Source organism: Micrasema longulum, unplaced genomic scaffold (assembly GCF_059751315.1).
Source record: "Micrasema longulum isolate JH-2025_06_02 unplaced genomic scaffold, ASM5975131v1 h1tg001042l, whole genome shotgun sequence".
NCBI classification, from domain to species: Eukaryota; Metazoa; Arthropoda; class Insecta; order Trichoptera; family Brachycentridae; genus Micrasema; species Micrasema longulum.
Window position 1 is genome coordinate 577063 of NW_028278230.1, and position 14665 is coordinate 591727.

At 34.6% G+C, this 14665-nt stretch overlaps 1 long non-coding RNA gene across 1 annotated transcript in view; it reads right to left on the reverse strand.

The window, feature by feature from the left end:
* Nucleotides 1–14665, reverse strand: part of LOC148277375 (uncharacterized) — a 67304-nt gene that overhangs the window by 26561 nt on the left and 26078 nt on the right. Inside the window, exon 2 of the long non-coding RNA XR_015823506.1 lies at nt 9094–9166. This is a non-coding gene — a long non-coding RNA (uncharacterized LOC148277375). The remainder of the gene's footprint in view (nt 1–9093; nt 9167–14665) is intronic.

Genomic DNA, 14665 nt, shown 5'->3' on the forward strand with positions numbered 1-14665 from the left:
GTTCGACTTTGCTGCAGCATAGTAAGAAAATCCCACTTCGCATAAAAAAGCTGTAGAAAACGGAAGCAAAACAATGACAGTTTGGAGGTGATTGACTCCAAATACAAAGGTTGCGTTTTCAAATCACGTCGGGGTCACCACTTTAGAGATAGGTAGATACAGGTAATTGTAAACACATTGACTGACCGTGACTCCTATCTGACATTAGCAGTTATGCTTGTACATAAATGTACCGAATGGAGCTTCTTGCTACTATCCGTGGCTCTGTTATAGGTCCTGTCAGATATACAGATCTGGTGGCTTCCAAAAAAAATTTCAAGGCTTTTGAAAAGTTTTGTAATAATTTCGGCGAATTGATCATGTCCAATGAATTTAATCCCAGTCAGTGAAGAATTCACTTTCTTTTCTTCTCAATCCAATGAAGTACATATTATGTACTTCTGGATTACTTTCATTCAGCACAAAGATGCTAAGGCTACCAGATTTCAGAGAGCTCCTTCGGGCAGCTTTTCTCGTTTGACAACAAATTTTCAGTGTATGTGGGCACTGCCAAGGAGACGTCCTCAGATGCGGTGTGCGATATGTGGTGGGCAAGCTGTACATAAATGTAGTTATGTAGGGGGTATGGACTGTCTGCAAAACAGCTTGTTTTGCCACATATATATATATAATCACTGTATTTTTGTTTCAAATCAGATTCACTGATTAAATCAGTTGGATTTTCATAATCACTTTGGTATAAGCCTGCTTTATCTGTCACGGAAAATGGTTCCTAAACCAGAAATCGTCCTTACTTGTTTTGAAAAAATGTTCAGGGAGAATTGTTTTCGCCTAGAATTACTCCAATTTAATGCGGAGCAACTATTTAGTCGCCGTGGAACACAGGTGTTCTGCGGAACATAGTTTGGGAGACCCTGCCATAACACATGGTCAAAAAATAACTTCTAAAAAATGTTGAGATCTGAGATTGAGGCGAAATGGTGAAAATTATGCTAGAAAAATGCTAGTCGACTTGTGGTAGGGTGAGATTTGAACCTCGGACCTTTGATTCGTGAGTCTAAAACCTTACCACGAGACCACGACCCAGTCCATCTTTTTATATATAATTCTTCTGCGTGTGATGTGATTTCACTGAACTTCTCCTAAACGGCTTAACCGATTTACGTGCGGTTTTCAGCGAAATGTAGATTTATGCACTGCGCGTGTTTGTAAAATTTTCAATCGAATCTGTAAAAAAAAAGTTAGAAGCAAAAATCTTTTTTTCATCGACCTACCAGGTTGCATTCGACGAGAATGCCTATACAAAAAAATGGAAGGATGCTGTTTTTTTTTGTTGAAAAAAGTTTGTTTTTGAATGTTTACAAACAACATTCGCGTTTTATGGATCTCAATCAGATTCTTCTTTGCATTCCTTATAATTTCTTCCCCTGTATATCTTTTTATTGGATTTTTTTAATACCAAAATAATATGAATTGACATTGAATGCATTTTCGAAAATCACATTCATGTATAAAGTGCACCCCTGTTGGTGAAAAGGGTCGAGTTTGACATTTGCAAAAAGAATTCTATATTTAAAAATGAATAATTTTATGTTTGGGAATTCAACTTATCAAAGAAAAGTATTTTTCCAAGCTAATAGCAGGCAAGGCAACGTTTGGGCAGGACAGCGGCTGTCGGGTCCGCTATTGATAATATATATCTATCTATCAAAGTTATTTCTTTCATCTCCGTTAAGATACATGAATCAATATTTTTCTTTGATTTTCATTGTTGTATTTTTCCATAACTTGTCCTATAGTATATTAGTATGGAGTAGAGGGGTTGTAAAACTCTATATAGGGCATTAGGTCGACTAAAATCGATACTCAGTGGGGAGGTATTTTAGGGAGAGGCGTAGTAACACTACCACTGAACGGAAGGGCGGAAACCACCCCACAGACGACTTCCACACACCAATAATAATGATTTTTTACTTTTGAAAACCGAGCAGGCGGGATGGAAAAATACAGTAATTGTCACAGCGTGCGTATTTTGATACATGTATTTTAAGAAAGGGATTACTTTTTAACACAAAAATATTGTTTTGAGTACGCACAAATCTTTATAGACAAGAACTGATTCAATCCACGATATATTTTAACCAAGGTATGCATTTTAATATTAAATAATAGTTATTTTTGTATCCTGGCGGATGAAGACTACAGTTCTGTTGATTATGGTGCATAGGGCGCTTTTATTGGTACACTAAATTTTTCGAAAAGATTTTTCTGCAATATCTCTGCTGTTTAAATCACGCCTAAACACATATCTCCTTTCTATTCCTTAATCTCTCCTCCTTTCCTCTTTATTCCTTTTTCCCATTGAGTAATAGTATTGATTTAAGGTAATTTATTTCCAAATATTTGTTTTTCCCAAATTTCTATATTTTTTTGTATTTCTTTAGCCTTTTATTTTATTTTCTATAGAAAACGTTTTGTAACTTAAATTATATAAATAAACCATTTATTTTATTGGTTAGTTAGAATACATTGCCATTTGGCAATAAGTCCGCAAATGTGCAATTAACGTTGTGTACAAACATTTTAATACAAAATAAATAAAGAGAAATTAGTCAGGTAATTAATTAATTTTGTCGTTTAGCAATAAGAATTTACCCGATGGAATGATATAAAGTAGCTTGTATCGACTGCCGGTACTCCAACTATCGCTATGAAAAAAACGCGCTTTCCAGAAATTGACCCTGGGACCTCAAGTACGAAAGGCCAACGCGCCAACCATTACACTGCGACGTGGACTGATCTGCACTTGAATTTTTCCAAGGGCTGCCGTCGATTAGAAAGCACTAGTCTTGGATTCTGGTTCTATTTCCAAATCCGTCCGGGCGAAGAGAAAAATACTAAAAATATTGTTATTTCTATGAAATAATTAATTATACTTATAATATATATATTCCAGTGTCCGGGTGGAATGACGAATGCAAATATGAGAGCGAAATATAAAACACTGCTCTCCTGAAATACAAAACGAATGGTAGCGACTGGCGCGTTAACCTTTCCCTCACTTAGCATCCAAAAATTACACATATTCCGAACGGGGGGACCAAACGACCCCAGCGCCTATTTGTATATGGCATCAGGAGAATAAAACGTTGGAAGTGTTTATGACCGTACAATAATTTATTCATGTTTTCGCGTACACATATTTTACTCATTCGTGTATTTTATTCCTTTTTTTAGTTTGCCGAATTCTTATGTACATAAAGTCAAATTGACCCTTGAATTATTTACGCCATTTTTGTTTTAATGTTAAAAAAAAAACATATATTTTAAAATTAAAAACAGGAATATGCTTCTTTCTATTAATTTCACGATTACAAAAAATATACAGCAAATATCTTTAATACTTGAGTTATCGAATTAAAATCGGCCGTTGGGGGATCCGAATCCCCCCCTTCGGTCCGGCTTGATTACCTGCCGTAATTTATTGTTATTTTTTATAATTTATTGTTACTACCGTGTTCCATAAATAATCATTTAAAAGGTGATTTTGCTCTGAAATTTATCATTGTTGACTAGAATTTTAATTCTAACATTGTTCACGTATGCTCAAATTATGGCTAGTCGAAAAAAAGTTTTCTGTGTTAATGAATGAGTTTTAATTTTTAATAATGTAATAAAATATGGTATAATATGTAATGTTTTTACGTAAAATAAATAATAATAATAATTATGGTTTATTAACAAAAATAACAATTACTTTATCTACTACATACACACTTAGGTAATAGATTTCTCTGGATCATGTCTAGTCAGCCTAACTAGGTACAACCTGTTTTAAGGCAGACATTTAAACGCAAAATAAACAATAACATTACCTACTATTTAATTTATTATACAGTTATAAAATATTAATTTATACCATTTATTATTTAAGAAAGTTTTTGAGTGAATTTTCCGATTTTTCTAGACCTCAACCCAGTAACCAATTTTTAGCAAATTTATTTAATTAAATCCGGGTCATAGTTTTGCAATGTTTGGGTAACATATTGAATATTTTGGGATCCAGAAACTTGAAATTTCTTTGCCCGAATTCAGAGTTTGTGATAGACCCCATGACCCATCCTCTAGTTTGACTTCTGGTAGTGTGGGAGTGTTGTTGTGAATAGTTTTAAATTTTTAATAATGTAATAAAATATGGTATAATATGTCATGTCTTTTAAGTAAAATGATTCATAACGTAGATTAAGAATGAATAATCGAAGCGATTTATAAGAACCTGCTGACGAGTTGTATGCAACTCAGCGGGACTTTAATTTTTAAGACTATTTGTGTAAATATATATTTTTTTTTAATAAAAAAATACATTTCATGGTCTCTAGACTAGCACCTAAGGCATAAAACAGATCAACTTATCCTTATGTAACACATAGTCGAGATATACTGCGTTTCCCTATGCACCACGGGGTACAGATAGGTAAATGATGATGGGGAATTTATAATCTAAACTGGCACTATCTCCTGCATCGACTATCGAATTACCGTGTCGATATTATCGATCTTAAAACCCTTGCTCGAGCGCCGCACCCTAATCCGACCCTGCTATAGTTTAATTAACTCCACCCTAAAATGTCACCATATAATGGGTTTATTAAAATGGTTTTAAGGCCCGGATTAGAGGCTTTTTTGATTTTGATTTTTTGATATTATTATTATTATTATGGATAACTTATATAGCGCCATTTTCGTAATATAATACCTCAAGGGTGCTTTACATAGTGATTCTATAGTTAAATAAATTTAATTGAAGCTTTTAAATTTGTAATTTAATTAAAACAATTTATTTTGAAGGCACATGCTACGGATTTATTCAAATGATTTATTTATTAATTTACACGCCCTACGGGCTTTTACATATATTAGAAATTACATTCAAGTGCAGCAGTGAAACATAAGTATGTAAATTTAGTTAAAATTAAAGATAACATAAGAAAAGCTAAAATATACAATAATAAGTAAAAATCAGGAAATGTACCAACATAGGTATGGGGTACATAGAAAAATATTTAATAAATTTACATATGAAAACATACACACATACATATACATACATATAAGTTTATATATTATTATAGAGATACATGAGAAAACAAAATAGTAAATAAAGAACAATATTAAGAAATTTTATACAAATTAATTTATAACCTTTTGAATATTTAACCTATATTTATATAAAGACATACGAAATATATCAACTTCACCATACTCGTAACCTAGCCGCTGGCCGCTGGTCGGTGTAGTCTAGGTATTGGTGATGTTTCGGATTCATTTTCTTTTATTCAAGTGTCAAGCCATTCCTTCCTTTGATTCCGGTGGTCCTTGTTTTGAATCCCAATGTACCTACTTCTCCCTGACGGCGAGTCAAGAAAGCAACGCGTGACAACACAACAATAAAACACAACAAAAAACCGTACCGCGAACAACAACGAAAACCGTACCGCGAGCGTGACAGTGATTTCGAATCACCAATAAACAAAAACGTGCAAAGTGACCAGTGCAAACGATAACGGTGTCTTTCTGGACCAGTGCCAAAGGGAGGAAACCGTAAGTCCTTACTCCTTTCATTAATTCCAGGATTGACAGTCAAAACCATAACGTCAATTAGTTTACCTAAAATCAAACGTTCCCTGTTTTCTTCGAACACGCGTATCGCGAGAGGGCAGGCCTTGTTTACAGTCCCGAGGTCGAAGGTATCGAGCATCCAACAGGTGAATTGTAATAATAGTTGTGACTGCCAGGAGATTAAAAAAATAACGTTAGCTGCCGAGTATTTCGAACTGGTATTTAGAGAACAAGTGGGTTTTAAGTTTTTTCCGAAACATCACTTCACTTTCACAGCCTCGCACCTCTGCTGGGAGAGCATTCCATGCCATAGGGTCTGCGACCCAAATGCGCGTTCACTTAATTGAGTGCACTGTTTGCGTAGAGGTATAATAACTTTTCCTCTCGCCGTAGACGTGGCTGATCTAAGCGTGAGACGCCTGTCAGCTAGTTCATCTGGAATGCAGAGTTCCCTTAGATATTCTGGAGCAGAGTTGTACAGTGACTTATACATACGCCAACAGAGTTTGTATTCGAACCTCTGTGAAAAACGTAGCCAGTGTAGTTCCCGAAGTAGTGGAGTGATATGACTGAACTTAGAGATTCCGAAAATAAGTCTCGCTGCGGCATTCAATACAGATTGTAGGCGAGTCATTTTGTTCATTGGTAGACCTGCATAGATACCATTACAATAATCGTCTCTACTCTACACTACAAACGCATTTATTGATTGACGGGCGGCATCAACCGGCAAATTTTTGCGTATGCATTTAATTTGTCTCAGCTGGTAGAAGCATGAACTTATCGTTCTACTAATTTAAGCGTCAAGAGAAAGGTCAGAATTGAGTAAAACTCCCAGTAGTTTAATGGTGGGTAAAGCGGTACTCCCTACATTGGTTAGGGCCGTATCCTGGATTAAATTCTGTCGTCTGGCTGAAGCCATGGAAGGAGGTAGTGAAAAATACACCACAACACCCACCCTAATTAAGAAAAAATCTTTCTTTAATTTTTTTCTTGCAACTGGCGGGAATCGAACCCGCGACGCCAGTTTCACAATAAAGATATTAACAGCGCCACGGCGCCTGTCAAGAACATTTTGAATCATCATGAATCTCACCCGCAACAATAAAGGTTTCAGCTCTTTAACTTCACAAACGTCAACAGATGGAAGAGTCGAAGGAATTCAGATGTTCAAATATAGGCATAATGGTGGATGTTACACAGTGTGTAAAGTGGTCTCCAAAACCAGCCAATGACAGGGCATAAGCCCTGTGGATGTCTAGACTTCTATTTTCCCTTCTGTAAAATGTTCTTCATGTCTGTTGTAATATGTTACTGTTAAATTTATTTAGTAATTTGATGTTATATAATTTTAAATATACATGAGAATTAAAAAAAAATAATGTTAAATTTAATATTTGAAGCACTAACTTAGTGGTTATTCATTATAAAAAAATAAATAAGTAATTAAAAATAAATTTGTTTTAATAACTAAATAAAAATACTTGGTACACTTCCACTAATTTGTTCGACCAATTAGCGCTTTTGCTCTCTAATAGGCATCTTCAGACTGGGTGTAAATGAATAGCCCGCTATTTCAAGCATTTTTCAAAAATAAATCTATTAATATAATTTTAAGTAGCTTAAATTCCTATCGTCCATGCGCTTGTAGCTGCAAGACGATTGGTAATCTAGCTTCAATATGCAAATGTTATCAACTATTAAATATCCACATTTTCTAAATGGGGTATTGAATTTCAATCGCTTATGCGCTCAGTAGCTGCAAGACTTGTAATAATCTAACTCCTGTTTTTTTGAGTGAGTTTTTTATTTCTTTTAATATCAATTTTTATAATTGAAGCACAAATTTTGTAGTTTTTCACTATTATAAAATAAATGTGAATTTACAGCGCCCGTGAGTTGATTTTCACAAAAATGGCGCTATAAAATTTATGCAACTAATAATAATAATAATAATATTCCTAGATTTGGCCCTGTTTTCAATATTCAAGTTTGGAACAATGTCTTTACGCGGATTACTGGAACGTAATCCCATTTCGCCATCTACCTACATTATCCGGCGCGACGGCACAAAGCACTAAGAGGCATGTGGCCTCTACCTACTCGATATAAAGATAAAGTATCGCCTTTACTTGGCTATCACCTTGCACAACCAGCACGGATCACGTACGTAATCAAGCTTAGTCATGAAATAATTTTAAATCAACGTGGACTAAATTTGTTGCAACTGAGAGGGAAAACATTTTTGAGAAAGGAAGTCTAGACATTTACAGTAGTTATAACCTGTCATTGGCTGGTTTAGGTGGCGACTTTACACACCGTTGAGGCTTATTACGGGAGTAAAAAAAATATTCTCATATCTCACAAGATCTTCGAGATTTGCACTGGGTAAAAAGCCCAGAGAGAATAAAATACAAGCTTTGCTGGACAGTATTCAAATCCCTTCATGAAATGGCTCCAAGATACCTTTGTATTAGGGAAAATACGTATCAAAGAAAATCTACTCTTAGGTCGGCATTCGATTCAGGCAGAGGAAAACTTGTCGCAATCCGGCGCTCCCCAAACACTAGATTTGGAGATCGTGCTTTTGCCGTTGCCGGCCCCTCTGCCTGGAACCGATTGCCTTCAAACTTACGAATCATCGACAGTCCCAGTCAGTTCAGATCCCAGCTAAAATCTCACTTCTTTAGATTATCATACCCTCGATTTTAAATCAGAAAATATAATGTCACTTTAGTTAAGTTAGAATGGAATGAGTACGCGATCTGTCAAAAGTCATATTTTTCGGTAATCAAAGTGGATAGATTATCAGTTTTTTATTTATTTTAAACAATTTTGAAATCCTGCGACCTTCTCAATGCGATTCAAGTGATTTTTAATTATTTGTTTAAATAATATCTGAAATGTTATATTTTTGTATGTGTTTTAATTAATTGTGATAAAAAAGAAACACGAATAAACTATAGAATTCGTTTTTAACTTCTATTCTTCCTAATTTGGATTTCTTTTCCTAACGGTTTTCTCCATGTTCCCGATTACACTGACAGTAGTCTCGATTTGACTTTGACGTTTGTTTGTGTTGGTATAAAAGTTACTGCGCACGCGCACATATCAGTGTTGACTGTTTAAAAAAATAAGCATGAAAAAACCTGTGAATTATTATTCTAGGTAATAAATATGTTTATAAGTGAGCTTTTTTTTTATATCGGTTATAAATAGTTAAACTGGGTATAGATATTTCTTAATATAAACCTGGTTTAAGGAAATCTAATGAATAAGGCCCGTAATGTACAAGTATATGTTTCTATGGTCCCTAACCCAGATTTAAACCGAGTTTAACTCTATGCGAGGTTTACAAGTAATACGTTTTGCTATACCATCATTATTCTACCACTATTCTCAAGCTTAACTTTATACCCCGTTTATAAGTAAGGCCCATTAAGTAATTGAACATATAAATAAATGTTGCGTTACCTGAGGACGAATCAACTTCAATAAAACTTGAATTTGCGAAATTCTTCGTTCCTTGAGTTAGTGGGTGCATACTCTGTAACAAAACAAATAAGAGGGTAAATTTTTTAATAGAACTAATTTACATAATATAAGAACTACTCCCTTAGCGGGTATCAGGGTCCCGATTAAAATGGGAAGTTACCAGAGCTATTTCTATTAATGTCTATAAAAGAGAACCTGACAAGGGCTATTGCATCACTGTACAAGGACAGCACAGCATGTGTGAAGGTTAATAGGTCATTTATATCGTGATTTAACATTCCTTAAGGAGTAAAACAGGGATGTGTAACATCACCATGGTTGTTCAACGTATACATCGATAGCTGTATGAAAGAACTGAAAGATTTAAGAATGGGAGCAAAAATCAGTGGTATAACTGTTAACTGTCTTCTTTATGCTGATGATGCTGTGCTTTTTGCTAGCAGCAAAGAAGACCTGCAATTCTTGGTAACAAAAGTCTACGATATATGCAAGAAAAGCGATTTACTTATGAACGTTGATAAATCGAATGTGATGGTTTTTGAAAGGGATGAAAATATAACTAAATGTGAGATCAGTGTGAACGGAGATATTCTGAATCAGGTAGAAGAATTTGTGTATCTGGGAAGTATGTTTACTAGGGATGGAAAGACTGAGAAAGATATTGAAAGGAGGGTAAGTCCCAGGAACAGGGTAAACGGAGCACTGAAATCTACTTTGGCAAACAAATGTTTATCGCAGGAGGCAAAACTAGCAGTTCACAATGGAGTTCTTGTGCCAACTCTAATGTGTAGGAGAGAAGTATGGAATTGGAAAATTAACGATGAAAGTAGGTTAAATGATGTCAAAATGCGATCTCCTAATGAGTTTGTATTTTTTATAATCTTCAAATAGACATTTTAACACCGGATTTAGAAAGTAAATTTTGTAAAACTAAGCTGGATTTTAATATAAAATAAGTGTCCTTGTTACGCAAAAAAGAATGTGACGCCAATACAGCCATAAATACGTATATGATAGAGCACGAAGATAGAACTCTTAACATCATAACAAAAAAGACAGAGACGCTGTTCTGTGGCCTGTGTTGGTGAGAAAAGAGATTCAGTCAGTTATTGACAGTGATAGGGGGTGCACGCGCGCACGAAGGATTACCGGCGTATTTATGATTTTTCATTTATTTTGCTATTACAAGGCATGTTTATTTTTATAAACTGTGGAAAAAGAATGATTAAACAGTAGGGCTCACAGTTTTCTTTAAATTATTATATATTTAATATATTCAGAATATATTTAATATATTCAGGAATATTTAGAATATTCCCTTTTTGCTCACAGTGCGCAAAGGAAGTATTTACCATAGTCTTTTAGGGGTTGGCCAAAATAATGATTTAATGATGTTTTTAACGAAATTCATTGAATTGAAGGGGTTTTCTTTGTTTACAATGAATAAGTACTTTAATTAAGTTTAGTAATTTAGAATTGACTTGTGTATCTGTTTTTTTTCTCGGGATTATTTTTGGAGTTTTTTTGTAATACGGTAAATTTGTTTCAAATGGAATGATCTCAGAAATATTATTCGTGATAGCTTTCAAGTGTACTACATATATTGTTTAGAAATGTTCATAATTAGTATACATTTTAATGATAATTAGATATAAGTTAACATTAGGACATTCATGTATTATGTTTGTACTATTATAAGACTAAAAAAAAAAAAAATGTTTTTAACCACAATTTTTTTTCCATCCACAGTCACAGTATATAGCGCACGTACGTATAACCTTGAATTATAATAAATTGCAACGCGTAACATCTTAGCCCATATTGGCCCTTTACAATACAAAGCACTGCGCAACAGGTTGTAAAACTGGTCCATAAACCCCTCTTCCCAACCCTCGCTAGCTACCCCCGCCGGCCAGCCCTAGAGGAAGGGGTAGTCTAAGGGGTGGAGTACATCGATCCCAAATTTCACTTTTTTCCTAGTCTTCTTTTACTTACTTGTACGTGATGGCGCATAAAACACTGATCGGACACATTTATTGCAACAGAGAAGGAAAACACTTCTCAGAAGAGAATATGAAATTCTAGGCATTTACAGAGTTTTTGACCTGCCATTGGATGGTATAAGTGTTCGCATTAGTTGGAGATCGAATATTTACTTAGTGAAAACCAAATGCGCCTATATGACGCCTGCATAATACCTATCCTCTTCTACGTATGCGATCGTAGCACATCACTATAGCCTAAAACAGCAAAATTCTGAGTTTCGAGAATAGGTGTATCAGAAGAATTTAATTTGCATGTTTAAGAAAGATTTAATTTGCATGTTTAAGATACTGAATAGTTTATTTGATGTCTTGACTTTTGACTATTCTTCAACAAATATCTCTTAATGTTCCTTCACGTAGACTCTGTTGTAAATAATGAAATCCTGTTCCTCGGTCATCATGAAACTAATTATGGTTTCCATGCGCCTCTACCCAGAATAATTAGATTTGTAAATTAAAATCAAGATCTAAATTATTTTGATGGTAAATTGAGTTTTTTTACAAATAGGCTGAAGAAATATTCCCAGTAATTTGACTATATATTTGTAGAATTAACCTGGATTCCATAATGCCTGTTTAATGTATTAACTTGTCTTTGCTTTTCTTGTTGTTGTTGTATTCCTTCTTTTATTTGTTACTGTATTATTATTGTTTTTCGTTATGTAATTTGTTTAAATTTGACATCGTCCGTAGATTTGTTAAATAAATAAAAAAGAATCTCGGGTGTGCGGTGGTTTGCTTTGAGGAATGAAGTAATGGGAGAACGGACGCAGCAAACTCCGGTGACAACTGTCGTCAAGCGGAGGCGATACAGTTGACTAGGCCATATACTGCGGATGCCTCCTGAGAGCCTTAACCGCGCTTGCCTACTTTACAAGGCGTCAGGTTCTCGACGTCCTAAACGTCCACTGCTGACTGTTCGTCGGCAGTGTATGTCAGAACTTCGGGACGAGAACCTGAATTGGCTGGACGCAAATGAGTTGGCTTTGTGGATACCATTTGCTGCAACTGAGGAGCGGGCATGGAACAATGATGATAATAGGTGTTTGTGTCCAAGCGGATGAAGAATACAGTTGACTGCGTTAAATTCAACCACAACCCTTTAGGTGGTTATTATTTATTCATATTTCTTAAAAATATCTTTGAAGCTCTATTTCTGCAGATTTGTGTTTTGGTCTGTTGGACAAAAACAAACTGAAAAGACGATATGTCGACCTCGAAGTGTAGCTGTTAGCGCGTATGCCTACCGTTCTTGAGGTCCTAGGTTCGTTTTCCAGCAGAATGGACGTGAATTTTTTTAAATGGTGGTTTAACATTGCAATTTTTCACGAATCCTGCTCTGGTACATGACGCGTAAGACTGATCACCCTACCTTACATGTAACGAAAATGATCGAGATACGCTGCAGTCAAAATTCCGATAATGACATTCTAAATATTGCCGGCCTCGTGGTTTAACGGTCAGCGCGTTTGCCTACCATTTAAGAGGTCTCGGTTTCGATTCCCGACATGGTTGATATGAAATATTTACTTAACAGGATGTTTGTCACTATAATATTTCATAGTCCCTGGACTGGTACCTGAAGCGTAAGACTGATCACCTTACATTCATGTAACAAAATTTATCGAGATATGCTGCGAGTGGTGTACCAATCCAGTGCCCTATGCACCCTTAGGTACGGAAAAGGATCTTAGATGATGATTGTTATATGTTTGTATGGATTTTAGTATTAAAGAATTCCGACGTAATACAAAATTTTCTAACAAGTCGGGACGTGAAAATTATTAATGGTGATGGAGTAAAATTGTGTACTGTGTGTATAAAATAAAGAATAACGTAATTTTACAATTTAAAAAAACTTCCCCTAACCTCTGTAAGGGGATGAATCTCTAGAAGGGGTGGCTTTGCGAGTTTCTACCCACATATATAGTAATCTACGTAGTTTCGTTCGTCTGAGTCATCCCCGCAAATAACTATTCATTGCGTCACCTGTTTTTCCTCTTTGGAAAAAACAAATTTCATACTCAAATATATTACAAGAGAGATGGAGAGCTGGTTTGGGGAATACAGACGTCTCTATTAACATAGCTTTAGTGGAGTTTCAGAATTTATTGCTTTTTATCATTTTTTTTTGTAACAGAGAGGGAAAATATTTTAAAGAAGGGAATTCATTTATTTATTTTATAAACATAAACGGCAAGTCTGCCTTTTACATACATTTATAATATTAACATATTTGGCTTGGTATTTTTTTATTTGTTTTAACATGAATTACCTTTTACCCAAGATTTATAAAAAAAAATTAAACCAAAAATTATACAAGATGTATATTTAAAAAAATAACCTAAAAATTTTACAGCATATTCAGTAGAAAGTTTAAATAATAAAACATTCTACAGTAATACAACAAGAAAATCATAAGTACTGTTTCATACAGCTGGGCAAAGTGAACAAAAAACTGTATATATATATATATATATATAAATATATATATTTTATGAAATGCATGAATAAATAAATGTTTTTACCATTCACCATCTTTGAAAAAGTTCAAAAGGTTTGTTCTATAGGAACAATACCCTACACTAAATATATCAGATACGTGGGAATAACTATTGCCGAGTTCATGAAGTCTATTTAATACGGCATTACAAGTATACACCGTCCGTGAATTGTTGCTACAAAACGGTGGCACCTGTCTAGTCATTCTTCCAGGCACCCTGAAGTTGATGAGAGATAATAGTTAATAATAAATGACTGAATCATTTCACATACTAAGCAACGCCTGGGTCAGATGAATCTCTTCATAATAATAAAGGTTTCAGCTCTTTAACTTCACTTAAATCAACAAATGGAAGAATTGAAGAAATACGGATGTTCAAACATAGGCAAAATGGTGAATGTTACACAGTGTGCAAAGTGGCCACTTAAACCAGCCAATGACAAGTCATAAGCCCTGTAAATGCCTAGACTTCCATATTCCTTTATTTAAGGTGTTCTCCACCCCTATTGTAATTTGTTTACAAAAAAATAGTGGTTAAAAATAAAGTTGTTTTATTTATTTTATTTAAATAAATGTTCTTTAAATACTAATATCCGTGGGTGGTAAAATCAAGACTTTTTTGTTAAAATTATCTCTAATGATGCATATATATATTTATATATATTTGGAGAATTTATGCAGCGCCATTTTTGTGAAAATCACCTCAAGGGCGCTGTACAATAAATAAATATCCCACGACGTCTTGCAGAGCGCATGGACGGTTGGGATTCTGGTTCCTCATCTCCAATTATGATATATAAGAGCTAGATTACAGCACGTCTTGCAGCTACAGAGCGCACGGACAATAAGAAATCTAGCCCCTATTTACATTTTACATTTTTTTTTTAATTTGATGATGAAGTTTAGAGTTTTAGTGATACATATAGAAATGAAATAAAAAACAAATTAATAAAAATATAAGTAAGAATACAACAAGTCTTACAGCTACTGAGCGCATGGACGG